The sequence below is a fragment of the Cygnus olor genome, chromosome 16 (genome assembly GCF_009769625.2).
Source record: "Cygnus olor isolate bCygOlo1 chromosome 16, bCygOlo1.pri.v2, whole genome shotgun sequence".
NCBI classification, from domain to species: domain Eukaryota; kingdom Metazoa; phylum Chordata; class Aves; order Anseriformes; family Anatidae; genus Cygnus; species Cygnus olor.
The window spans coordinates 2,714,689-2,742,514 of NC_049184.1; the positions used below are offsets into that span (position 1 = coordinate 2,714,689).

The following is a 27,826-nucleotide window of genomic DNA, read 5'->3' on the forward strand; positions in this document are numbered from 1 at the left end:
TCTCCCATTACTTGTCCCTTCCCGTCCCTCTTTGTTCTCCAACCTTGGGATGGTTTCCCAAAGGGCTCTGCATTTGTTCTGGCAGCAATCCCTATTTTGCTTCCTCACAGTCCCCTGGGTCTGAGGCTGCTGCTGTCTCCCCTTCTGCTCCTGATCCCACCACTTCCTCCCCGTGTCCTGTGCTGGAAGTACAACTCAGCTCCTACTGACCCAGTTACAAAAACACAGGTTATTTGTTTACGGAGCACATTACACACTCAGAGACACGGCCGAAAACAGCTTAAAGGGGATGTGGGGGCCTCCTAGGTTAAGTAAAAGTCACTGCTGATAGGCAGCTCACTTGGACGGCCTGAGCCCTGCTATGGACGAGGGACTTGCCCTGTGCATGTCCCTGCTGGGCTGGAGGCAGCGACAGCACCTCCTGCACCCAAACATCACCTGGCACAGGGGAACCCACCTGGGGATGGAGGAGGGGGGCACGGAGGGCACCTGAGTCCTCTGCAGGCCTGCACGGTCCTCATCTTCAGTTCTGAAGGAGGTGTTAAGTGCAAGGCAAAACAAGAGGGGGAAGGAGCTTGAACAATTTCAAGCTCAATTCCCATTTTTTCAATGGAAAAATTAAGTAACTTACCTTTTCTGACGATCTTAGACCTGGCATTGCATCCGGGCTGTATTGACCTGTGACATCATTAAAATTTAGCTTTTAAAATCCTTTCTATTTACTTTATGGAGAAAGAAGACAGTTGGCTCACCCTCCAGGCAATGCATATTCTGTTCTGTAAAGAATCTCAGAGTAGTAGACATTTTTTCAAAATGTTTCCAAAGTGTTTTTCAGGTTTTTACCAATTGAATTGGAAACACTGATTTGGTTTTAAAATGAATAGAATCATAATAAAGAAGTCTGAAAGTTACTGTATGACTGTTTAAAAAAAAATAAATCTTTTCTTGTCTAAATATAGAAGAAAAAGGAAAAGAACAAAAGCAGGGAACAAGAGGAAAAATCTACCTGAAATAAAGACCTGGTATGTATCAAAAAAGACCGTATTCATTCGCAATCGTTTTTTCCCCCAAAATGATGCAGTTTACCACTGTAGCAATTTTTCATGGAAATTGCTTTATTGTCCATACAACCATATTCACGTTAAAAAAAATAGGACCCAAAGAATACATTTGAACCACTGCTCATAAAATATACTCTTTTTCTCCATTTCACTGCTTCCTCTCATCTGTCAAGTCACTCCCAGGAGTTCAAGGCCCTTTGAATTGAAAAAGAAAGGGGAGAAGGAGAGAGTAGAGGGCAAGAGCAAGGGAGGGATGCGAAAAGGAGGAGAAAGAATCATAGCATATCCCGAGTTGGAAGGGACCCATAAGGATCATCAAGTCCAAAAGAGGGAGGAACAGCCCTGACACGGCAGAACTGTAATGGTTCAGTGTCCTGTTGGAAACCTCCAGTGGTACCCGCAGAAATCCATCGGAGTCCCAGATGACTGGTCACTTGAGGGTTGTGCAGCACACCCACCAGGGGCTGGACAGGGAGCCAGCTGGCAGGCTGCTGACACAGCCGAGCAGCAGAGCCCGGCGCTGCGAAGGTGCAGGGAGCAGCCCAGCAGCGCACGCTTCATGGGCCTGAGCTTGCAGGGGGACGGCAGCGTTCCCGCCTTGCCCTTGGGAGGAGGAGAGAGGAAAGGGGCAGGAGATGCACGTCTGGCTATCGTCAGTCTGCTTTTACATTTTAATAGAGGCCTGGGCGATATTTCATTTCAGGGTTAGGCTGAAGCCTCTCTCTGAAGCTGGCTGCTTGTTCATCTAGAAAGCGAAACACCAGCCAAAGCTTTTAAACATATTACCACTCATCTTAGTAGGAGATCTCTCGTCTGAGGAAGGAAGAACTAGTTCTAAAAAAGATGTAGGGGAAAGCATTCTGATTGCTTTTTTCCTCTTATAGATAGCCTGAAAGCTGAGTGTTAGCATCCGTGTGAGAATGTGGGAAAAGAACAAGGATTAAAAGTGCATCATTATGAAGTGTTTTTTCATCCAGAGGATCCCAGTGTCCTCTCCACCACCAGTAACACTAATCTCACCAGAGAGCTATGAGCACACAGCGAGCAAAGGACAGCCAAAAAGCCAAGAAAACAAAGGTCCAGGGGAACCAGTAATGTCATGAACTTCACCAGTGAAGCTTACACTCAATAAATGAGGCAATACAAACTCCCCATCACCAACAGAAATTAAGAATAAAGCAACTAAGAGACAGCTCACCCGCTTCTGAAATGCAGGCACCAAGTGAGTGGAGCCCAGAAGGTGATCCGATTGCATCGCTACGTGACGGCTTCAGGAAGCGAAGAGCGCCATATCTATGTGGAACTAAAGCGATATTTTGAGCAGGAAGTTGGTTAGGAATGGGAGCAGCAGAATAAATACAGTGTCAATGAGAAGAAAAACAAAACAATAGCATGCTTTCCAACTATCTAAAATAAACAAGCACTTACAGCAGAACTGAGAAATATTGTCTTTCTTACACATACAGCTTACTTACGCTTGTTTCCAGACCATATACTTACATAGCTACAATAATGGTCCTACAAGGTGAAGTAAATAAGTCAAATATAGGCTTGCTGGAGACATTACTGGAGCCATTCTGCTGCACTCCAACAGAGCCTGTCTCTGTGGGTGAGTGCAGGCAGCCTTGTGCTCACCCTCGCTCCAACCAGTTTCAAGCCCTGATGCTGCATTAGCATGCTGTTATTCCTGACCTGTTAAGCTCAGATCCTCAAAAAAACCTTAATAGCACAGGTGCAGTGCCACGGTACAGACTATAACTGGCCTGCATCAAAGCTTGACCCCATAGAGCAGATGTGAGTGTCTGTACCCATCTGGCTGACCACATCTATAGACCCACACAAATGTGGCATCCTTTCACACTGCCCTTAAGGACACATTTCTTTCCAAAGCAGTTTCTGCCCGTAGCTCTGACAGCACAGCATATGGTCTGGGGCTCACAACAGCTCAGCCCTGACCTCCTGCAGACTCCAGCTCCAGTCTCCCTTTCTGTGCCCAGACACGTTCCCTTGGTGTTGGTGGCAAATCTCCCCTTTGTCTCAGCTTGTTATGGATTTGGTCAAGCCTGGTCTTGTTTCTTTTGAAGTTAGCAGGAATACTTTAGCAGGGGGACAGGATGTCTTTCTTTTCCAATTTCTAGCTTCTTTTAAAAGTCAGATTAACTTTGTGCAATTCAACGTGAAGTCCCCCGCTCTGACTGGTCCCAGTCCTTATGCTGCTAGGTTTTATTCTCTGGAGTTTGCATCCTGGAGTCCCAGCAACAGCAGCAAAAGCAGCTGCCAACATCCTGGGAATATCTGCCTTGGGATCTCAACTACTGTGTGAAGTTGCTGCTCTCCAGTTTGAGAGTTGTGTTTGCAGAGGAAACCCGTCCAACAACAACATCGAGCGAGAGGAAAAAAAGGAGGAAAAATGGCTTTATATAACAGAATTAACAGAGCTGTTGCAATAGCAACATGAAGTTAACAGGCAGCTTTTCCTCCTCTTTCTCTCCCCCCACCCCAACCTCCCCCCCTAACAGCAGCTCCATTTGTTTTTGTTTCCAAGCTTCTTTTACTGGCCACTCACACAGCCCCGCTCCCTTTGTCTAATTTGGGTCTCGAACTTCCATGCAACCGACTCTTGCTGTAACTGTAAATCTTTTTATGGCCCTTCTGCCTCTGAACTGTAAAAGCAATGCCACTGTACGCTGCCTAAATGGGTCGTAAATCCACTTAGTGCACTGAATGAGGAAAAAAGTTTTTAAGGGAAAGAAGGAAAAAAAAAGGCAAACTAAGGTGGCTGGAGGGACACAGGGGAAAAAAAAACACAAGAATGTATTTGCTAAATGGAACCAAAATAACAGGAGTCAAAGGGAAAATATGAATTCTGAGGGAAAAAAAAAAGGATGAAATAATGCATCTTGGTGGTAAAAACAAAATGCTTCTGAAGAGCTGCTCGGTTTATTAACGCTCAATGATTTATGGGAGGATGTTGGTTGCCCTCCACTCCTGCTGGCATCGGTAGGACCTGGTAGCACCAGCAGTCCACAGGATGGCTAGCAGCTAACAGGCTCTTTTTCCACTGGGTGGTCCAAGGACTGGTATCTGGGTCTAATTCTAGCTCTGCTGCACTGCCTGCCTGACCCGCAGGCTTAATCATGGCTCTGTGCCTCAGTTTGTTCATCTGTAAATGGGAGACAGAGGTATTCCCCTTCGTTGTAACACGTCTTGAGAGCTGCTGAAATACCAACAGAGAAGGGCCAGAACTGACTCCTGTGGCAGTCAAGAGCAACAGTTCCATTTGCTTCTGTAGAAGTGGAACTAGCCCAAAATGGGCAACTTTTGTCTATGTAATTTATTGCATTTATCAGCATGGTATCTGAGCTCTAAGAGTATTATCCAAATTCCACTGAATTCAGAGGGTGTCTTTCAACTGCATTCAGTAAGTTTTGGATTTGACCCCGAAGTCACAAAAAACCTGAGAAATATGTCAAAAGAATGTAAGTGGGTGTGAGTTGAAACTGAGGAGTTTGGAGACTGGAGTATGCAGAACAGTAGCTATTTAAAGACTGAGTTTGCTACTGAGTGTTCCCTTTTAATAGGGTTATATAAATACATTCCCGTCTCAATATATGTGGAAAAACAGGCAGTGAGGTGAGATTCTATTGCTTTATTTCTTATGGGAAATATTGTGCATAGCTAAACCACCTCTTCCCCTTTCCTCACCCACCACCCACAGTTGCTGGAGGCGTTCAGCAGCTGTGTGCAGTGTGAAGAGTCACATCCGGGAGCAGTGCGAGAGTTAAAAAGTTCACAGCCCTGCCTTTATAATAAAGCCCCTGTTTTCATTGCCTTCTCACTTCACCTTAAAGACTTGATCTGAGTTTTGGCACTCAACATGTCAGAATGGGAGGGGAGACTGGCTGTGCCTTTTATTATTATTATTATTATTTTATTGCTCTGCTCCCTTGAAAGGAAAAGAGGAGAAAAAATAATAAAAAAAAAAATGTTCTTGCCTGGCTCTGCGCAAAGAAGAAATGAGTTTCAGCACAGCTCCCTCTGGCCAGATGTGTGCCCTGGAGAAAGTCTCTGCCAGGATGGGCACCAAGGGGCATCTCGACTGCCAGTCTCAGGAAAAATATCAGTGGCCAAAATGGACTGAGAGGTGAACCCCTTTCTTCGTTCACCCTTACTGTATGCGGGGCACTCTGCCTGATGGTTCAGGTCAGGGGACGCTGATACTGCGACTTAAAAGAACCCCATTAAAATGATGGAAATCTTTGACTATGAAAAGTGGGCTCTGCACCTGGACAGTAATTACGTTTCAAAGGAAATCCATCTGGTATTTTATTGCTTACTCTCTCTGTGCAATTCATGTACAAGAACAATACAAAGACTGGAATATTTCATATCAGGAGGCTTCCAAAAAGCTGTTTACACTCTGTCAGGTCAATAAGCTACAGAGATTTTTGCAATATTATCTCAATTATGGTTAACAATTGAAAAACACATTTTTAAAAAAAACTTTCCTGAAAACACTGGCATAAGTCCTTGGAGCAGGCAAGCTCCTGCAAACTCCACCAAACTCCATGAAGCTCATATACCAGAGAAGCAGTTAAGCTTTCAGTATCTGGAAAGTTTTATAACTACAACTGACGTCAAGTGAGGCTTATTTTTGCCATCAACAGAGCTAGAGCAATCTGCTTGTGCTGCGGATTGAGCCCTGCTTGCACGCATGTATGCAGAGGGACACAAACACCACGGGGTGCAGGACACTGCAGTGATAGGGGACCTTCTCTTTGGGTGAGAATAAGATTTGCCTGTGTTAATAATGCCAGGCTTGAGCTGGATTGGGTCTGTTTGGAAATTCCCATGCAAATATACTAAAAAGAGCACAATTTTAAAGGGAGAACAATATACAGTCTATCAGAAGTGAGTGCCAGTCTTAAAAGACCTTGGGAACGCAACAGCAGTCTTACAATAAAATCACATAAGGCCAGAGCAACTGGATCACAAGGCAAGTTCTCCTTCCTTGCCAATTCCAGTGAATTTATTAATTCTAGTGAATTTATCTCAGGCCTCAAGATGACTGATGCTTTCATTACAGCCTTGGCCTCAGCCATTAGGTGATTGTTATGAATCTCAATTTTCATTTTTTCAAGTTTTAGCTGTCACCAATGAAGGAAAGGGTATTCAAAATAAAATATGAAAGCTTAAAAGTAAAAAGAAATGAAAAAAAGCAAGGTAATCCCCATACAAATGCAGGAGACAAATAATAATAAAAAGATTATTAGAGTTATTTCCTACATATCTTGAATTTTCAGTGATCACATTTAAAGGCTAGAGCAGACATTACTGGCTAGCTGAGAGCAGTGAAGTTATCTTTGAATGAAACCAGTGTAACAGAATCTGCACATGATCTACATTTGTCTTAAAATTGTGCAACCCATAGTACAGAACTAGGAAATTATCACAGATTTATTTTTCACTTCTGACACTCCTTGCATATTCTGGGGGATATAAAATTTGGCAAGGAGTTTGCATTTGTTAGCACATATAAATTTACGAGGAATGTTTGGTCTTGCTGTTAAAGCCTAGATCTAGAACACAGAAATATGTCAGAAGCTGAGTTTCATTTTAAATAGCAATCTTAGAAACCATGTATTCTTGTTGGAAAACTTTACAAGTGAAGCAATTGCGCCCAAAAAATTGAGAAAGCAGAAACTGAATGTAGCCTGAAATATTCTTTTCAAAAACATATTTCATTATTTCTAAGGTTTGGAAAGCCTGACTCATGATTTCTAAATCCTTGGAATTGGAAATACTGCTGTTAACTGGCCATCATTGTTTCACACAGCATCATCCAGATCCAAGGACAGATTTCAGTTCCCTCATTAAATTTAAAAGAGTAGATTTATTGAAATAACTTGCAGAGTCATAGTTTAGCAGCTCAGATTCAATAGCAGATGTTGGCGCTTGGTCTCCTACCCGTACGTTCTGTATAACTACCACTGCAGGCACCGAAAGGCCAAGAATCCCGGAGCACTGCACTGCATTTTGGAGGAGTCAGGTAGGAGATTTTGCTATAAACCATCCCCCTGTGACCCAGGCTGATGCAGATAGGTCCAGGCCCCTTAGGAGAATTGCGTGCAGGGGACCTGGACCTCGTCCTCTTCTCCTTGAACTCCCCAGCTGTGGAATTGTTACGTGGCACAGCATTATCCTGTGAACCACTAGCAAACGTGTGACTAATGCAACGGAGCCCAGAGCATCCTTACATCACACCGGGGAAGTGAGTCACACTCACCTTAGGAGAGCTTGCACATACAAAGAGCAGTACGTGGCACAGCGATATCGGCTCAGGAACCAGCAACAAAGCAGGGTGGAGAAGCGCTCTGTGAACTCTCTTGGACTCGTGGGCTCTTGGACTTGTGTGCTAGATCCACTGCGGGCAGTTAGGGAATGTCACCGCTGCATGCCACCACCCGGTGAGGGAATGGCACCGCTGTAAGGTCACACTGAAGGGAACAGAATTACAAGGGAAGTTGAAAATATTTCAGCTTCTGGAGTTTTCAAAAAGGTATTCAGAAATATTAAAGTTCAGAAAAGCAATTTTTTGCTTTCCTTAAACAAGTGTGGAAAACAAAAGAGAGATGGAAATTAGTGCCTAGCTCTGAACTGCTTCATTTCTGTTTGTTTTGCTTTACTCCTCTTTCCAATGTTTAGGATGGGAACAACTTATTTTGGAATCAGTATCAACTTTCTTGTTCATGTCAGTTTACTTTGGATCAGGTTCCTAAATTCACATACGCAAACTCAAACAACAATTTCCATCCTACTCTATGCTATTAAAGCGAAAAATCCTCCTCTCAACTTGAGGAGAACCTGCTGTCGACAAAGTCCTTCCCCTCTGAACCATAACCTTTGACTCGTCCTCTGGGGGAGAACAGAGAAATGCAATCAGGTGCAGAATGCCAATGCATCCCTCTGGGGTGACCGACATCCAATTTCCAAGCAACCATTAAAAGCTCCATATGGAATTTCATGTTTATATGAAGCAAGAAGAAATAGGAAAACCCAACAGCGAGCACATGCCGTGTGTTCCTTCTGCCTGCGAGCACGGGGCAGTAGCTGAGCCTTCTGAGCTGAGAATGAGCTATGGGGATGGGATGTTCAGCACGCCTGGGTGCTCGTACACTTTATTATTGTTATTTTAACTAAGAAACTAGCTGCTTGGTCCATTTGACGAGGGTACGGCTTTGAGACAGATGTAGAAATAATCTGCAAACATGAGGGTCAGGCAGCAGAACATTTCCAAGACTGTATGAAATATTAAGCAAGTGAATGGAAAACATTTATTCTGCATCTAATATTCCACTGCAAACTCGGATTTCTCCAGCTTATCTCCACATTCACATTATAACTGAAGACTAATTGCATTTTTCTCAGTATTTTTCTGCAGATAAGAAAATGTTTAAGCCTAGACTATCCCCACTGCCACCAAAAAGTTTTCCCCACCTCTGGCACCAGCTCAGCAGCCAAGAAGACAGTGCAGGTGCCAGACACTGCTGGGCTACGTGGAACCGCTACAGCCTGTGGACCTCTGGAAATGAAGTTGAAATGAGACTCCGTTGTGTGCAGCACATTGCTAAGATTTTGCCCCCCATTTCAGCATGACCCAATAGTCATTTCTCAGCCAGCCAAGAGCAAATGGGTGGTGGATGTGATCCGGCTTTCACAGGAAATCACTCGTGATTGATTTAGCTTCTCCTTCTCCGTGGTGTATGGGCTCAGAACATGGCCCAGGCACATAAATTATATACAGAACACCTTCCACGGTTCTGTGTAGTGTTCAAGTTGTCACCCCATCAGAGAAGAAGCTTTTATGAAGTATTAGGTCCAGGCCTATACGGAACAGAAATGACCACTTTTAGTTGCTCAACAAAAATAAAGTCTCATTTCAAAACAATAACTTTGAATAAGGCAGAACCAAGTAACTTTGATCAATTTTTGTTTTTCTTAAACACAGAAACAAACAGAAAATGCTGCTGGCTGTAAAAACAAGTGAACTTTTAGGATTTTTTGTTTGTTTTAAAAAAATTAATAAGGGCTGTGAAATTCAACAAAGTTTTCATTAACAGGATTTCAGCAGTTTTGGTTTTGCTTTTGCCTTTTTGAAAGCAGATCCAAAGATGTTTCATTTTCATTTTAATATGTTTACAGAAGAAAATTTCTACTAGCACTGCTACATTGTTATGTCTGGGGGATGAGTAACAAGATATTGGAGAATTATTCATAAGAATCATTTGTGTGATTTATACACTTTCCTGTGATTGGAACAAGGACCTCATTTCACAGCACTCTCAGTTTCTACCCACAGGCAGATGTACCGCGGAGGAGAACAGTCACTTGAATCTAGATTAAAGACAGCAGCGATTAAAATCACTGAATAAAAGCTTCAAGACATGGGGTATTGTGCAGCTCGTGACAACAGGGTCCTGGCTGCAGACTGCATTTCCCAAGTGACACAACACTGACAGGCGTACCGGCACCCAACAGCAGAAATCCGGGCAGAAGGGGGGCTCCTCCACAGCCTAGTCTGAAGACACGTGCGAGCCTGGCTTCTGTTGGAAGAGAAAGGCTGTCAGAAGAAAAGGGAATGCATTTTGCAGGCCTATGCTCAATATTCCTATTATATGGCAGGAAGGTGAGGTTTTCAAACAGATAATTTGGACAAAGATGATATGAGATTTTTAGACTCATTATCCAAGTATCCTAGTTTTTAAGACACCCATAGTCCACCTAGCTCTAATTATTATGTCTCAAAGTTATTTTTCATCTTTAAGCTCAAGCATTCAAAATTTCCCCAAGTGGGCAGATTTCTTTTCTGCTTACCCAGCCAGCTCCCACTGAAGGCAGTGGAGAATTTTCTTCCCCAGGGTCAGGCTAGGGTGTCAAGACTCAGACCTATTTTAGTACCTTACGTTCCTTCAGTTCTGAAATCTGCTTTGCTTGCCTCGTTGCTGTAAAGTAAATAGTACGTAACTGCTGACTGCAGAAAGCCTGGAGGAAGTTACCAGCCCAATAAACATCTGATATTTAATACTCATTAGCAAAATTCCACCATTCATATCAGTTTGGTGAAACAGGAATTAAAAATTACGTATTTCAACCATAATATATGATAGCACAAAAAGGCTGTGTAAAAACCCTGCCATTCCTGCAGCATCCCAACCATCACGTCCCCAGTCTTCCTACCCAAAGCCGTGCATTCAGCAGAGCCCACCTGCCATAAATCTCAAAGCATTACCAGCTTTCAGCAAAAACCGGTAACATTAGGGCTGGGGGATGATGTATGGGGATGTCACCGACTCCCCCTTTGCAGGCACATACCCCTTTCCCCCGGTGCAGGCATTTTTTTTATCGGTTTCAGCGACTCAACTGTTGAACACATCCCAGCCACCGTGCCAAACGGCGACAGGGCAGCGGCGGCTCCCTCCCCGTTCAGCGGCGAGTGGTCAGCGGCTGATGTTTATGGGAGGGAGACGGGAGCTGGGCATAATTACGTGGACAATTGAATGGGTTCTGCCTCTCTGATTTCAATTAACCTCTGCACTTTGCAGTGACAAGATCTCATGGTTACCGACTAACTTCAGCCAAAAGCAGCTGTTCTAGCTGGTTAATCCAGCCCCCAAACAGCGTACAGTCGGGGTTTGATGATAGTCTCTTTTCTCTTAATGCTCACCGAAAGAAAAGTGAGTGAAATCTCAGACTTCTTTAATACTATTACTGCAGTGCAACTGGGGACTGACTCTGTTCCCATTTGAAATAAAATGCAGAATTCATATTGATAGGAGGAAAATGAAGCCAAAAGACGCGCGCGCACACCAACTATATTAATGACAGCATTCATGGCTTGCAAAAGAGATTAGTGTGCACCAACAGATAAATAAATAAAATCTTCATTCAAGAACACTGAGATAAGCACACAGCTGACATCAGAGAATAAACCAATCTAGCTACAATAAGAATAGATTTTACTATGATTTACTCATGGTTTATAGAGAGAACTTTTTAGTCTTAAAAGCAGCAGTTTCAGAGATCCAATACAGAAGTCTCTCCTAAAATCCTGTATGAATTACAAAGGCTCCTAGCATGCAACAAAGCTAGAAGTTAAAAATTAAAATTGATCAAAAAAATGCTTTTTTTTTTAATGAAAACATCTTTCAAATTCTTCCACTTTTTTTCGTTCAAAACTGGAGAGAGAAATCCTGTTTTTCTTGGCCTTTGTTTTCATCACAACTCTGCTACTTAAAATGTTTACCACCTCTCATTAGTGGACATGGATTTAATTCTGCTGTCTTTTTTGGAGTTGCGTTGGCTGAAGATGATAAACTGTTACCACTCTGCCTACTGGCTTAAATGAATCTGTTCCCAATCTTTAAGCATCTATACATGAGTGCCAAATCTGAATTTATGACAGCAGACTGTACATTTTCATGTAGCTGCAGTTACAACACCAGGTATGAGACACACTGAAGAGTGTTGAAGCAAAACCAAAGGCTACTGTTACAAAAAGATTATAAATGTCAAAAAACCTGACGAGGCTCATAACATCTAAAACACATGCGGTATCCTATAAGCAACTGCAAGACAATTTCAAGACAAAAACACAGTTGACGGTATAAACTTCTCTTTAAAAATGCATTAATAAAAGGCTGTTTAAGAAGAAAAAAATATGAAGAAATTATAGGACTTTATTATGCAATTCTTCATACTGTAAGTAGTACAACAATTAGTGAAATTCATCACAAGCCTGCAGATACTTTATTCATTACAGTAAATACGTAACTTCTTGTAATGTAAATCTCACCATCTAGCCTAGCATTATCAAGCTTTTTTTTTCTTTTTTTTTTCTCATAACTGATATTTAAGGCATAAATAAGAGCCAAAAATCAAAGCTTCCTTAAAGCACCCTATCCCACTTCTTGACATTTAAGAAATTCCAGTGGATGCATTCATGAAGTTCCTTCTTCCACCTTCCATAGCAAGACGCCTATGTTGTGGCAGACGGCAGTAATGCCCTTCAGTTTCTTACACATTAGTAGCCCTATCTAATAAAGCCTAATGTCCCAATGATAGAAGCATCTGGCTCTTCTCCCCTAATCAATAATATTCAGCAAAAGTCCCTTCTTCCAGCAGCAGCATAAATTATCAGATATATGCAAATAGACTTGCTAATGTTAATTGCCAGGGCTGATTGGTGATTAATTTTTTGATTATGATCAATCATTCCTCAGGAATCTTAATAAGACATTCAAGGCAATCTGCAAATTGATAATAATTAGGGATCCCAACCGGTAACGCATCCACAGCCAACGATAAAACATCCCCATGACTGCGCAGGTTTCAGTGAGCAAAGTTCCCCCTCTTGGAAGAACAGAAAAGGGAATGACCAAAGCCTCTTGAGCCTGATGGGACCTGTCCTCACAAATACCAAGGAGCTGCTTTTTTTTCTCCGTATTTGTGGTAAGATTGCACTCAGAATCCTCTTATATATCTGAAACACTGAATGCTGTGTGTCCCTTGCATGGTAGGAGATGAAATGGAGGTTTCATTTACATGACAATGCTCTGGAAACATTGCTCCAACTGATGAACAGGCCGTACAGTCAGGGAAAACAAGTGATTCAGACTACAGGATCCAGCAGAAGCAAATCTCCACAGAGCTGAGAAGCATCTAATGGAGGAGTTCTGCCAGACCTGCAGGGAGCACAGTGAATGGCAAGATAAAATAAGAATTTCAGTCCATGCACATTTAAAAAGAACTAAATAGGAGGTTCATGTAATGCTTTCTGTCTAGAGCAGACCAGGCAATAAAATTTCATTTCTAGAAAAGAAGAAAAGTGCTTCCCTGGAGTGACATATGCTTGTATATTTTAGGGTGAAAATTCAGATGCTGTTGTAAATGCATCAGCCCAAAACGTAACATGATTTATAATATTTTCTTTAAAATTGAATTCTTTTGCAAACACAAATATCCGCAGTGTTTTAAATCCCAATGCTAACTATTGCTGTGTATGAACCAGAAAGTACAAGTGGCTGGTGCAGGACATGAAGTTGGCCAAAGAAACCTTACCGAGGAAGCTGCAGCTCCTCAAAGCCACTGCCCGCTTGGTCTGTGCAAAGGAGTTTGCCACACCTCGTGCAACGTCTGTGCTCACGCAGCTCTCTGCTTGCACACCCCACCCCAGTGCAGCCACTGTGCACTGAGCAATTCATGCACAGACCCAAGCACGGGCACGTCAGAGCAAGCATCCTGCTTTGCTCTCCTCCTGAAACAGACAGCTCCTGATACCTGCTAAGAAGAGCTAAACAGTCATCACGTGCTGTCAAAAATGAATGACGTGCAGAAAGCAAGGAGCACAGAGGGAAGTACATTAAGAGCCCACCATACCTCAGGACTGGCCTGTCATGTTCTACTAACATCCAAGCTTTTGAAATTCCTGTCTTCATGGCTTAATTCTGATTTGCACAAAATATTCCTTTTTGCATGTCAAGAACAGTGTAAAGGAGTTTGAATGTAAATGATAATAAATCCCTCAGGTCTACAATTTCTGCAGTGCTGCCAAATGTACCATTTTATGATGGGTTCCAAGGTATTTGCTCTTTCATTTGAAGAGCTTGCAGTTAGTACCATGTAAGGAGTTCAGCTTTTGTTTTTATTGAGAGGACAGAGCTGAACTGGCCCCTACTTGTTGAATTTTACTATGTTAAATTTTACTATGTAATTTTACTATGTTAAATTTTCCTAAGAGAAGTTACATTTCCATTGAATCTTATTTTGCCCAGGAAATGTCTTCTTCTAGAAGACTGTCATCATTTCCACAAGAAACCAAAACATGATTTTTACAAAGAGTCCAGCTTTGAGTGAAGGCTTTACAAAAACAGGGAAATATCTTATTTTTCTCACAACAGTTTCAACATGAAAAAACCCTGAGTGCATGCTTGCTTTCTTTCCTATATAGTAAACACGAAATTCTTAATAAACACACATATATACTTGAGGTTTTTATAACTATAAGATGCATTTTTAAAAGCCTAAGTCCATTGCTTGTTTAATCTCATTATTTCTAAGCCAGTTAGTTAGTAAGTACAAGCATGTAACAAACACATTTACTTTCAACAAAACTGGCCCAATTCTTTCATAGTTGTCCCAGATCAAGAACAACTCATCTATTGTCAGGGTAGCAATTCTGCTGTAAAACTGATGTCTCTGAAAAACAAATTAGGCCCATACTTTTTAAGTTAACATTCCATTATTTTTTAAAATGAATTCTGCATATTTTCTCAAACCACATAAATTAACAACTGTTTAGGTTATCTTTGCAGCTGAGATTCCTCGCTGCTCCCTTTATAAATCTAGCCCAGGAAAACTGAAATGCTAACACGTTTCTTGGATTGGGTCTGTCATTCCTCTCTAGCTCCTCGCACTTTTACAATTCACAAGGTCATGAGTACAAAATTTGCTTGTTAACTTACACAAGAATAAAGCTGTCAGATGGGCTGAAGCCTCCTTGCGTACCAGTTTAGTGAAATATGATTATCCAAGCTGTAAAATGGATAAACCTATTAAATTAATAAATCTGCTGCCCCGTAGCCTACCACTGATGTCATTGCCTTACCTACAAGGCACCCCTTCTTAAATTAATACTTGATAAAGGAATAAATCTTTTAAAGACATACACTAAAGCTTTGCATTGAAGAGTTATCTTTTGTGTTACAAACTGTAAGTATTTTTTACTGCAATGGACATGAGAGAAAATGAATTCCAGAAAAAAATAAAAAAAAGAAATCTTAAAAAATATTGTTATCCTGTTAACACTGTGGGATGCTTCTTATCTGTACACAACTAATCACTTCCCTCTTTCTTTTTCTTTTATTATTCTTATTCTTATGTGTGACTGAATTTTAGCGGCCATGAAAGTGAAGGATAATTAGCAGAGGTGTGGATAGAGTGGAAGGGCAGTGCCTTATCACAGACAGACTGGGTCAGATACATATGGGCAATAGAAATCATGATTCACTTATTTCAGCTGCTTTGATTTATTACTCTGAAGGTCCAACAATGAAGTTGCACATCAGGGGAAAAAGAAGGGAAAAGATTTTCAAAGCACTCTTCCTTCATGACTTCTTAGAAGGCCTTTAGCATATTGTGTTTGCTAGAGTACAACGTCACTGTTCCTTATTATTAATAACCATGTATTACATAGACAACCTAGCAGAAACCAGAAACACACTCTGCAAGGCACTGACCGAATAAACAGCAAGACAAAACTCTCTGCCCTCAAGATCTTACAGTCTAAAATATTTAATTTTAAAAAAGTGTAAGGGAAATAAGCACAGACAAGTGAAACGATTTGCCTTAAGATAACATAGCAAACAAGCTGCAAAAATATGAAACAGAAAACAGATTCCCTAGACCCCAACCAGTGCCCATAGATTATGCTTCAATAATGTTAAAAATGAGATAAAAATAAAATCCCAGCTCATCCAAAGGCATCCAACAATGTGCTCAAAACTCAGAAGTGAATTTGTAAAAGGAAACAGGAAATGAAAACTAAAGAGGGTTGACATGATTACGGGGTGTTAATAAGAAAAGACATAAGCCAGGGGCCTTGATGTACAACTAGACAACAAGAGGTTACATTTGGAGTCAGGGCTATGCTAATTTGCAAACTTGGGTCCATTTCATTAAGTGAGCTGAGAGACAGGCTGTCTCAGTCCAGCAGAGAGGGATCTCATTATCCATGTAGGGAGCAAGAGATAAGAATCTTTTAATAATTGCTGGGATTTTTTTTATGATGATATGGAATGCCAATTTATGCCTCTCCACTCAACGTGGATAAAAACCAGCCTCCTTCACAGTTCAAACAGCCCCTCCTGGCCACGGCCATTAGGGCAGAGAGGGAAAGCAGAGACTAATATGCTGGCCTGGGAGACCACTGCTACAAAACTCCATTAAATGCACTTCAGAGTGGGAACATTTTTGTTTACAGTGGATGGAAAACTTTGCCTATCTTTCTTTACTTAATGATTAAGAGGCACAGCTGTAGGATTTAGGGCACAACCCAAAACTCAGTATAGCCAACGGACAAAACACGTACAGACAAGTAGTCTTTGGATAAATCTTTTATTCGTTTCTTCTTAAGGAAGGGTCCTGAACTGACACCTTTGGAAAAGGCTAAGGAACCTGCATTACAGTGGCAAAAGGACTGTTTGCACTCCCTTCCCCTTGTCCCTCTCTCCAAAACACATCCACTGCAGCTTCTAGAGCAGAGCAGCTTTCTAGAAGCCAGAGGTCTGCACACCGTGTCCTTCCCTGCAGTAAGTATCCCACTATTCCACTTCAGGCTAAGCATAGCACAGGTTTTGTGATAGGGATGAGTTTAGTCTGCAAGGGACTAATTCTGAGGGACTTGCATTCTTTCCTATGACATTACCAACCAAACAGTTCCAGCTGCCACTCAAAGCGCTGGCATAGAAGAGCAGGTATAGAGTCAGACGAGGTCTTGTGCTCTTGTTTTACTGCAGAATACTTGCAGAAGGCTGAGACACAGGCCCAATAGCTTATTGAAATCACACTAATAGCGCTAAACTTTTGAGAGCCAAGTTTTCCTTCTGCCCAAACTCCTGCTGCAAAGGAAGGAGGAAGCAAAACTCACCAGAGCCAAATCTGCTCTCAGTTACGTGAAGTCACTGGGCTGGACTGCACATTAGTGTTGGAAAACACTGTCCAGGGAACTCCGAAGCTGTGCTTATCTCTAGAGCTAGCTGCAGGATTTGCTTTTATACATCGGGTCAGCATAAGGACTATGTACAACTTATCTAGCTTCTGAGCAAGACCAAAATTATAAGGCTCCCTTCAGCTGACCTTGTCTCTTTTCCCAGTTTACAGTTGTTCATGAATAATCTTTAATTTTCCATACGTTCATTTCTATTGAAAATTATTTGTCAAATAGCTTTTGTGAAAGGCACAATCAGTCTTTACTTTGCAGGTAAGACCATGAGGCTTCCTATTAGAAACAGGGCTTGCTTTTCTGAAAAGTCATGTTCTGGCTCCTCGATCAGATGGCAACAACATGGGAATCAGCTACCTGGACACAATTGCCCCCCTGCAATTACAAAAGTGCTTTCTCTGAACATTTTCTGATATTTACTTTCAGGGAAAAAAATTCAGTCTCCATTAATATTCCTGTCCACAAACCCCTTCCCTGGAGTATTCCTGGGATGTGAGGTCCAGGTGCCTGGCAGCAGAGCTGTGAGCAGGCAGTGATGTTTGCTGCCATGCAGAAACTGCCCAAAAACGTGACTCGGGGGAAAGCCCCCTGGGTCAGGAGAGGGAACGACTGGCAGGAAGGAATCGCAGAGAAAAGCAAGTATGCTCACAAGGAGGAGGCTGACAAAAAAGAAAGAGAAGAGAAACAGAGGGCAGGAGCAGCTATGAAGGGGGTACGTTCTCCCTAGGGCCTGTGTGACGACATTGGGACAGCTCTCGACAAATGCTGAGCGACCAGGTAGTGTCCCATCCTGACTGGAGATCGGTGCTGCTGTGGCACAACCCCTGCTCTTCCTGGTAGCACACTGCTGGAAAAAAAGAGCCAAAGGGTTTACAGGCACCCCCTCGCACATCCATAACGAACCAGGGCCAGGTACACCTGTGTTCTGCAGACCAGTCCCATGCAGTCGCTGTTCCTCGAAAAAAGCGGTGCCTGTATCAGGGGGTGAGAGCCTCATTCAATGCAAGCTACTTTTAGGGCTGTTGCAAAAGACGTTTCTCTTCAGAGGCAGTTGTTTCTGTGAAAAAGTCGATAAATGAAACAGAGAGGGTGGCAGAGAAGGCTTGGATGAGCCAGGTCCCAGGAGAAACCCCGAGACATGTAAACTGGGAGCAGAGCACGGGCTGCTGCTGGTCAGGTGCCAGGCGGGCACGTCCAGGAATTAACCACGTGCTTGTTCTTAACCTTGCAAGGACAGAGCTTTACGTTGTCCTCCTGGTAAAGCTCTGACAGAAATTACAGTCTCAATTCCCCGCTCTTCCCTTCCCCTCCACCACCACCTCCACTATCCGATCCCTCAGAGAGATGAAGAAATACGAACAAAGGCCGCAGTAGATCATGTCAAGCCAATATTAAATGCTTCTAATGGAGCTTCGATGAGACCAGCCTTCTTAAATGTCTGGATGTTGCCTGCAGACGCCCAGGGACACTGCAACTGAAAGTCCCGATCGCTGGGGAGGAAGGGTCAAATACCAACTCTGTGCTTACAAAATTCCTCAAGTTCTTGCTATCTTCAGCCCTATCCCAATAAAGCGACGCTTGCAGGCCTCTCTCATTAACAACTTTTAACTATACAGTAAGCAAGGGCATTAAGGAAAACAGAAGAGCTTTGCTTAGTGATCAGATGCCACTTGCAGTTCCCTTACTCCAAACTTCAAACCAGAGCTGAAGTACCCAAATAGCATTGTTTCTGGCTTTGACCACAATTCAGTCAATGTTCAGCAAGTCAACAGTAAATTTCATCACTTTTGTAGCTTTGGGCTCCAGACATATATGCAACTGCTATATTACATCAGATTTCATCCCAAACAGCAGTGGGAATGACGTATGCCAGCATTCACTTTTAAAAGTTTCTGTCTCCCAGTCCTCATAACTAAGCTTTTTCCAAGCTTTACCTTCTAATCAGAGACCTCATAATGTTAAAACACATGTTGATCTCTTCTACTGGATAAATGATGTCCACTAGGGGCTTGTATGAGACCACTAAATTTATTTTTGCTTTTGAATTAAAAAGTCACCAAATTTTAGCTTAGGTATTGAAAGATAAAAAACTGAACTTAAAAATCTGACACTCCTGAAGCTGCATGCTGCTTGCTTTCCTCTGCTCTCTTCTTCCTCTTGTTCAGAGGTTCCTGTTCTCAGGTTGGGAAACAAATATCCAAAGCTACCTCTGAATTTATTTGCAGAGTACTGAGAAAAAAAGTTCAGCTGTAATACCATTAGGATTTGGCAGGGTAATAGGCTCCAGATTTTTCAAAACCCATTTTCTATTGAAAGGAGATCTCTCTCTCCTCTCTCTCTGTGCTTATTTCTCCTAATCATAATATGAATTTAAGGTACTGTAAAATTAATAGAATACCGACGCTAGAGACTGACGTCTCTGACACAAGCAGACAGACAGCCTGTCCCTGCCAGTGCCCTCCAGCTGCGACCCTAACTGTATGCCTGATAACAACTGGTTTACCTCCAGGCAAACTCATTTATTGACCCTTTAAGAGGGATGTTACAAGACCAATTGAAGCTAATAATGTGTAATACTTTCTGCGAGCTGGATCCTTGACCATACAGAGCAGATTTTAAATTACTCACTTCATTACATGCAAAATGTCACGAAAAGCTGTGGAAAATTCAACTTCTGATGATATGATGATATGCATACAAGGGAATTTGCTAGTGCAGATGCTTTAAAGCCACCTCTAGCCTATGTTGGGTTGGGTCTGGTCTGATGTCATGTTTTAAGAGGCTTTTAGTAAAAACGAGTAGTAAAACCAATCTTCAGCATCCCTTTTTCTTGGTACCAAGGGCCAAGGAGCATCAGGACAAGCCTTTGGCCTGCTGCCCGTGTCTGGAGACCTTGCAGCCTACTGCCCCACCACCTCGGGATTTTGCAAAGGATTTTGGAGTCCTTCCATGTGCAAGTTCTCACCCCAGCTGTTAATTTGGCAATGACAGCCCCAGGGGGCCTGGGCAGGAAAGCTGCAGCCATGGCTGGGTGTTTATCAGGGAGGATTTCTTCCCTCTGGCTTGCCTGTATTGTGCATCCAGATCCACTTAGGAAAAAATCCTGTTTTCTCTGTCCTCATTTCACAAATAGGTGTGGTTGTAGCTCTAGGCAGTGGCTGTATGTTTATGAATAGTAGAGAAAGAGGAGACAGAAAAGGAGGCTTCTGTTACCAGCTCCTGAAGACAGTTACCCTGAACCAAAATATTACCTCCAGACACATACCATTGATACGTGCAAGCAAAACAGATTTATGTACATACTCGTATTTGCTCAAGTGTAGGATATGATATAATTATAGCCAATTAAATGCTGTGTTTTTTCCTAAGATACTGTTTAAAAATCAAGTTATTATCTGTTCATCAGACTGTCAGTAAACACAACTCTTTCACATACAACACGTTTAACTTCTGCTCAGGTGACTTTACTCATATGCAGACCTTGTGGTAATTAATTATAACTCTATCAGTTCAGAACCTCTGCAAACAAACAAAAAAGTAACAATTGAGAGAAGGATCCTTTATGCATTTAAGACTAGGTCATGACTAGGTTTTTTTGTTTGTTTTTACTAACTACCTTTATATTCATATACATCTAGAGCTGGCTATGGGCTCACTAAGTCTCTAGCCCTGGTAATGCTCATTCATGTCCGCACCTTGAGGCAAAGGGAGAGATCATATTCAGCAGGTCCAAGTTTTGCTTTGCTACGTGTACATCGAAACCTGGTTACTATTCTTGCACTTCACAGACGCAAACATACATACATGCTCATTTCGGTTCATAACCATACTTAATTTTACCTGCGTATACATACTCACATGTCCCATACAAGCAAGTCCTGGGTCTGCAGCCTGGCTGATTACAGTTTGGTTGGTTATGTTAGCTCTGGCTCAGTTTCCAGAAGTTATGTCGACATTTTTTTCTTGCATCAGGCAGCTCTTTCAGAGGCAGCTAGTGTTGCAGTCCTACATGAATCACGATGTATTGCTTGGGTCCAGAAACGTCAAAATGCTCAAGTGGCCTGGTGGTAAGTGCCTTTTGTGGTGTTGAAGGCAATGGTACCGCTGAAAATCCCATGCGCAAAGTTAAAAAGCAGTTTTAGCCCCTCTACAACCTGCTTTGTGCCTCAACAGCTACCAGTTAGTCCCATTTTAATCCTTCACAAACAGCTTCTGTCTTTATCCTAAATAAGTCACAGAGTTTAAACAATGTTATTTAACCTCCTGTGCCCTCTCCCCATATTTCTACCAGTGCCAAACGCACGTTAGCTCATTCCAAAAAGCCACACGCTACCCAACCAATGCAGCCTAAGGAAAGCATTCATGAGTGTTTATGGGGCAGCTGAAGTGTAATGATTTAGTAGATGTTTATAAATGTTTATACTGTACAGATTAACATTCCCCAGGGGGCCTGTAATGAAGAGAGTGCTCCAACTGGAATCAAACCAGCCAGCCTGGGCTGAATGAGCATGAATGAATCCTGCTGGCCTACCCTCACTAGTTGTTTACTTAGTTTGAACGGATTTCCTCTGCCCGTGCTCCTTCAGCATTTTGTTTGGGAGAGGCAGAAGAAGAGTCTGGTCTCAGAATGAGCACAGTTTGGAAACAAGCTAGAAAATCCAGCCCAGCACTTGGAGCATAGTAATTACTCACAAATTGTGCTAGACAAAAGAAAAAGAGCCCAACCCACCTGCTCTGGAAGTCAAGGCTGAAATTCCCATTGACTTCAAAGGAAGATAGGTCTCAATCTTAGAACACGGTTTTCAAACATCATGCCCAACACGGAAAATCATGTTGAAGCAACCAAGTCCTGCTATTGGCTAGGAATAAATCCATAGTTATGTACTAAGATCAGGGTCTTGGAATTTACAGCCTAGAAATGTCACGTTAGGTCACTATATTTGAAAAACAGGACTTGCACTATTCAGTGATGCTGTGCTGGAGGTTAACAGCAATGGCTTGTGAGTTGCATTTAAAATTTTTTTTTTTTTTTTTTTTTAAGAAAACACCCTGGAGAACAGTGGTACACAGCTTCACTGAATATCTAGCTGAAGGTGATAGACACCTTTCACTCAGATTAAGTGAGGGAACAATTTCAATTTGTTCAATGATGGCTCAAAGATGAAAAGTATTTGCTAGCGGTACCAGGATGCATAGAACTATTCAAGAAAAAATGTAATGCGTTTCAGATTGTCACGGGTTTAACAACAACAATACCAAACCCAGGAAAGTAAGGCTGGGCGCTGGTGGATGAAGCTGTGCCTGCCTTGATGGCTCAGAAGCAATGAGCAAGCAGGTTTTAAAAGATGCTAAGAACGACCCTAGGAAGCATAAAAGAGAGTTCATTTCTTTGGGGCATGGTGCCAAGTTAAAAAAAAAAAAAAAAATCAGTCCGTGAAATCACATGTCAGGAAACAAACCTCTCTGGATTTCTGCTGTGGTCAGAAGAGTAAGACTTTTTATATATGACACACACATATATTCAGAATATGAATCATCACAAAGGAGCCGGGAAAGGGTAGGAAGAAAATAGAAAGGATCATGGCAGGGCCAAAGGATCATAGCCAGCACTGGCCCAGGGAGGTGGCCAGAAATACCAAGCAGTGTGAACTGTATCTTCAAGGGAGGACCACCACTGCCAGGAGATTTCTGCACACTGAGGGCCCACATTCTTCCTGGTGCCATACTCCTTTGCGGATGTGAGAAGATTCCTCACTTGCCCCAGAAGTATTCTAATTCTGCCCCTGATAGCTACATGCCTGCAAAGGACAAACAGTACCACCACTCATTACAGGTGTTGTCAAAATAAAATAAATAAGCTTTGCAAACTCTTAAACTGCAGCACTGAAAGCTGCCCCATTGAAAACTTCTGCCGTGATCCTGCAGCCTCTCTAATGGATCACACAGATGCAGAGGGCTCAGTACATAAAAACATTTGTTCCAGTGGGCTTCCGAAATGCTTTTAAGGGTTCAAAAATAAGCTTGCTCTGAATCTTGGATGGAGATACTGGACAAAGGCAATTTTGTCTGCAGTGGTTTATTTGCCCATCTCACAAAGCCGTCTGAGCTAGTTACAGTGTTTGGCAAACACTCCTGGTACAAGTTCTGCAGAGTAACCCCACCTGGGTCTTTAGGCAGTGGAAAAGACAGATATTTGAAATCTTCTAGAGCACTGTAACCATCAGGTAATTAGCTGTAGCAGACTTACAAAGTAGGAAAGGCTCCTGAGAGCTCTGAAATGAAAGCACAAAATGCCTCCTGGAACTAATTTTAGAGTGGCTGAAGTATTTAATCCTGCAAATTATTGCCAGTGAGGAAACATCAAGGTACTGCTGGATGTTAATAGTGGCAAACCAGCAGGAATGGTTCACCCTAAGCTGCCTCCTGCTGATGGCTAAGCAATCAGACATGCTTTACATCACTCACAAAGGACAGGGTGCAGGGGCAGCTATGTTTTGTTCCCAGTGACTTGCAAAGAGGCCTGAAATTGTTCCTCCTCTCTGCATCTGCTAAGGATCCTTTATCAGCAAAGCCAGGGTAGCCCTACTTTGCAAATTGTGGAGAATAAGGAAGAGGAGAATAAACTCTGGGGGTGCTGAGAGCACCCCAGCACTGCAGTGATGCTAAACCCCGGTTCCACAAATGCTCTCCATCCTTCAGAGGACAGGGAAGGGTTTGTAGAGGTGATGGGCAGGGGCAGAGTGTTTTACTCTTTCATTTGAAAAGATGCCTTTGTAAGTCTTGATCTGCTAATAAGTCCTCATTAATGAGGTTTTGGAGATTGGATTTATCCTTTCATCCCTCTAGGAGTTTCAGACTCTCCACGTGTGAAATGGGGAAGGTAAACGTTAACCTTGTGGGGGCTGCTTTTAGGAAAAGGGAATGGCAGATATGGGACAAAAAACAAACTTCCTAGGTTCTTAAAACCAATCTGCTCTTACGCAGATCTTCAGACCTGAAATCCCCTTGTTTACTTTGATCAGACACCACACCACGTGAGGGAACCAGGGAACTCCATGTTTCTTCCCACTGGGAAGCCACTCAACAATCCTGTTGCTGTTCTGGTTAAAAAATTTCATTTAATCTCCAGCCTGAATTTATTTATAGCTAATTAATACCCATTTGTTCTTGTGCCAAAATATTCCTTTATCTTTAATAAGTAGTCTGTGTAGCTCTGAGAAAGCTATATACTTGGATTGCTACAGAACCTCGGAATTTCCTCTTCCACAAGCTGTAGGAAAAAGTGTTAATACAAGAATATGCTGTAATACCCCATGCAAATTTTTCAGGAGCCCATCCAGGTATGCGTAAGAATCTATGTACTAATTTCAAAACCATTTCCAATACCATTTTTCCCAGCTAGAAGTCTTTTCCCATCTTTTAAAAACAAAGGAGAGACAGCAAGCTGAAATTTAACCTTTCCTGAGAACTGTTTTCCAAATAGTATAAGTTGTAAAGTCTCATCCTCTCCAAAACCCACCAGACACCAAGAAGCATCTCATCTACAGATGTAAGGATTAAGATCCTGCACATTTTTTTGAACAACAAGCACTTTGGAACCCAGGTTTTGTTTCTTTTCAGACACAGGTTTCCTTTTGCACATGAACCATTTATACATTTGCAAAAACAAGTGAGCGAAAGTTAGAAAATGTCAGAACAAAAGCAAACCATAAAACCTTATACATCTGCATTATGATTCACCCTTTAAGTATAGGCCTTATTTTCCACCAGATTCTACCTCAGGATGGACAGTGCTCACTTAATAGGCAGATATTCAATATCTTGTTACTGTGTCATTATACAGCATGTGGCTTGAGGCCTTATTTACCACATAGTATTCAAAACCTACTTGGAAGACACAGTTGCTAATTTTTTCATGAGTTCTTCTAGAGCTCTTATCAGTATGGCATATGAGTGCTTCAGAAATATTAATTTCTTTTAACAACATCCCGTAAGATGAGAAGATATTATTATTCCTGTTTAACAGATGGGAAACAAACACAAAGAGATTCAGGTCAAAACATTCTGCTAGCACTGAGTACCCAAACTGAGATGTCTGAAAACTGATTTCTCAGAATGCTCAACGTACAGCATCATATGCCAGGAGAAATACTACTAGCAATGTACTCTGCAAATGGGAACACAGAAAAGAAAGGAAAATTAACAGCCAATTGTGAAGTTTAGTTTAAATTGTCTTCTCTCACACTGGAGAAGAGTTTTACACTCTTCAGACGCCTTGCCCATGAAACTATCCATTTCTTTTCATTCTTTGCCTTTTACTACACATCTCCCAGCTCTTGTACCAAAACCAGACAGAGCCCATCAGACACCAACTTCTCCCTCTACCCAGCCATCACTCATCTCCTGCTCAGCTCCACCTTCTACACAGAATGAGACCAGGGTCCTGCACCAAATAGAGCACCTGCTCAAAGACTATACAAAACACGCGTACAAGGGAAGCCAAATAAATATTACATGTGAAAGCCTACTTTCATAATTTCCCGACATCCTTTTCTAAATAATAAGCTATTCAAGAACACTACCTCCGTTATATACACACATATATTAAAGTGCATATATACACACCATATATATTTATATATACATATAATATGTATGATATAAACACTATTAAATATATGTAATAATATAAATTTATATATATTTATATTCTTGATCCTTATTCACATTGTCTGAAATGTTCCAAAAACTGAAAAACGGTTGGGAAATAACATATATAACCTCTCATAGAATACTAAACCCAAAAACTAAATTTAAGTTTTCAAGCTGAAATTAGAGGTGATCACAATCTGCCCACAGGTTTCAGTTTAGCCTTTTGCCTGTGTCTTTCTGCTTCAAGGAATCAGGATATATGTGCTTAGCTGAATCAGGTCCACAGTAATTTTGTAAAGTTCAGTGCTGAAGGAATACATAGAGGCAGAACTCCGAATTTCCAGTGTGCAGGAAATGCAGTTATTTCATAATTTCATTCTGTTCTGAATTGGGAGAACACCTATTCCTCTCTTGCCTCAAACTTTCAAATTTCCTTTGAAATTTTATTTGTGTGGGGTTTAAATTATTCTAAATAAATCAACCGGAGCTAATGCCAACATGGAAAATTTCAGTCTGAGTGTTTATAGTTTGACAGAGTTACAAGGAAGTAAAGAAGCCTGGAAAGTTTCAAGCAACCTTAGATATAGGTACAGCCACATCACCAGCCACTTCTAAAATATTACTGTAGTGGAATATATATATATATTAATGTAATGTATATATAATTATGTATTAACAAACCAAGTAAATACGTGCTGTGCTTTATTTCAATACGGTGACTCCAAATAGCCTTCAGCAGAAGGTATCCCTTTTCCCACTTTTACTGTCTCCCATTTGGGCATAGCAGAGTGAGGAGGGGAACCCTGTTCTGCTATCCACATCCCTGCCATGTTTCATAAATTTATGTAAAGAGACCCAAAACACTTTGACCTAAAGTAAACAAGACTAACCTGTGAAACAAGAGGTACCAATTTGGAGTTTTCTGTTCAGATGCAGTGACTGCAGCATGCAGAGCGGTGCCAAACCAGCACCCAGCTGCTCCCAGCAAAGGTAACAGCACTTGTGGGCAGACACAGAGTACTTTCAAGAGGTGAAACCACAGTTGGGCTAACCAGGCATTATCTGTCATGGAAAGCTGGACAGTATTGTTGTTTCACTGATTGATACCTTGTTTTTTTTGTGTGTGTTTTTTAATCAAGGGGATGAGCAGAGTGCAAAATGTAACTTGACTCAGATGGCTTTGCAGGATACTCTGGGGCTTGCTGTGAACCTGGGATTCTCTTGTTCACAAAGAATCAGACACACAAACTGGATGAGAACTGTTTGATCAAGAAAAAAAATTAAAAAAAATCAGGATCTTCTATTTTCAAGGGAGATGAGAAACTGGAATTGAACATTAAGCTGAGAATGACTCTTTCCATAACACTCGGGCAGTGAAAACCGCTCAGCCCCAACATCGCTGCCAGCAGCCAGAGAGGAATTCCCCTGTCATGAGGGCCATGACTCACGCCTGCCCCTGCTGCTTCTCTCCCTCAGATGTAGGGGCCATACTTGTGGTCTGGGATGTGTTAGGAGAAAGGAGCTGGCAGAGCCAGGCTCTGTTGCACAAGCCCTTGGTTGCTGCCCAGAGGCACGCTCCTGCTGGGGCAGACAGCCGCGCAGGTGGCACCAGCTCGAAGGTCGTTTTGCACAGAATTCCTTCTCTCCCTTCATTTCTCTTTTCCTTACTCTCCTGCCCCTAGCGAATAACCAGAGTAACTCTGTCAGCTCCCAGGCAGTCCTAAGACCTCCTGTTACAAAAGTATGTGGGGTTTTAGCATCAGTTTCATTGGTGTAAAACGAGGCTCCGCACGCAGCAGTACTAAAACTGGTATTGAGGGCTCTCATCAGCTGTACTCAATAAATTAATGACAGAGCTGCTGCCACAGCAGTGTGAGCAGTTTGCAACATTTGTATTTGCACTCTGAGTATTTATTGCTATGTTTTTCACAGGCCCTTTTAATGCCTCCAGGAGTAATTTATGGGGACAGAATGGCATGAAAGGAGCAGATCCCACTTATTTAAATCTCTGGATGATGAAAATCACATGAGAAGAGCAGATCACACATTGCTTCCTCTCCATAAATGGATTTCTGAGGCAGTAAAAGCAAAGGAAAAGCAAACATAAACACTGTACAAACACCAAGATATGCATGTTTGTTTGGGCTTACCCAAACACTGCACAAAGATATTCAGGTTTATTCAGGTTTGGACACTGTTTTGCTAACATAAAAACCTTGCAGGTTTTAGTAATTGTTAACATAACTAACTAGATACACATAAAATTTCTTTTAATTAATTTTTACTATAGTAGAGGATTACTTTATAAACACATAGTTCTTAGTATTAATCTTGG

At 41.9% G+C, this 27,826-nt stretch overlaps 1 long non-coding RNA gene across 4 annotated transcripts in view; it reads right to left on the reverse strand.

The window, feature by feature from the left end:
• The window catches only part of LOC121079115, a 54,266-nt gene that overhangs the window by 20,064 nt on the left and 6,376 nt on the right, over positions 1-27,826 (reverse strand). For 2 of the 4 annotated variants that reach the window (XR_005824885.1, XR_005824884.1), the window contains exons 3-11: positions 26,382-26,750; positions 14,582-14,651; positions 13,179-13,374; positions 12,663-12,802; positions 9,587-9,664; positions 7,348-7,558; positions 2,260-2,364; positions 632-678; positions 458-529 (exon numbers count right to left, since the gene is read on the reverse strand). This is a non-coding gene — a long non-coding RNA (uncharacterized LOC121079115). The remainder of the gene's footprint in view (positions 1-457; positions 530-631; positions 679-2,259; positions 2,365-7,347; positions 7,559-9,586; positions 9,665-12,662; positions 12,803-13,178; positions 13,375-14,581; positions 14,652-26,381; positions 26,751-27,826) is intronic. The other 2 variants (XR_005824887.1, XR_005824886.1) reach the window with 1 other exon arrangement.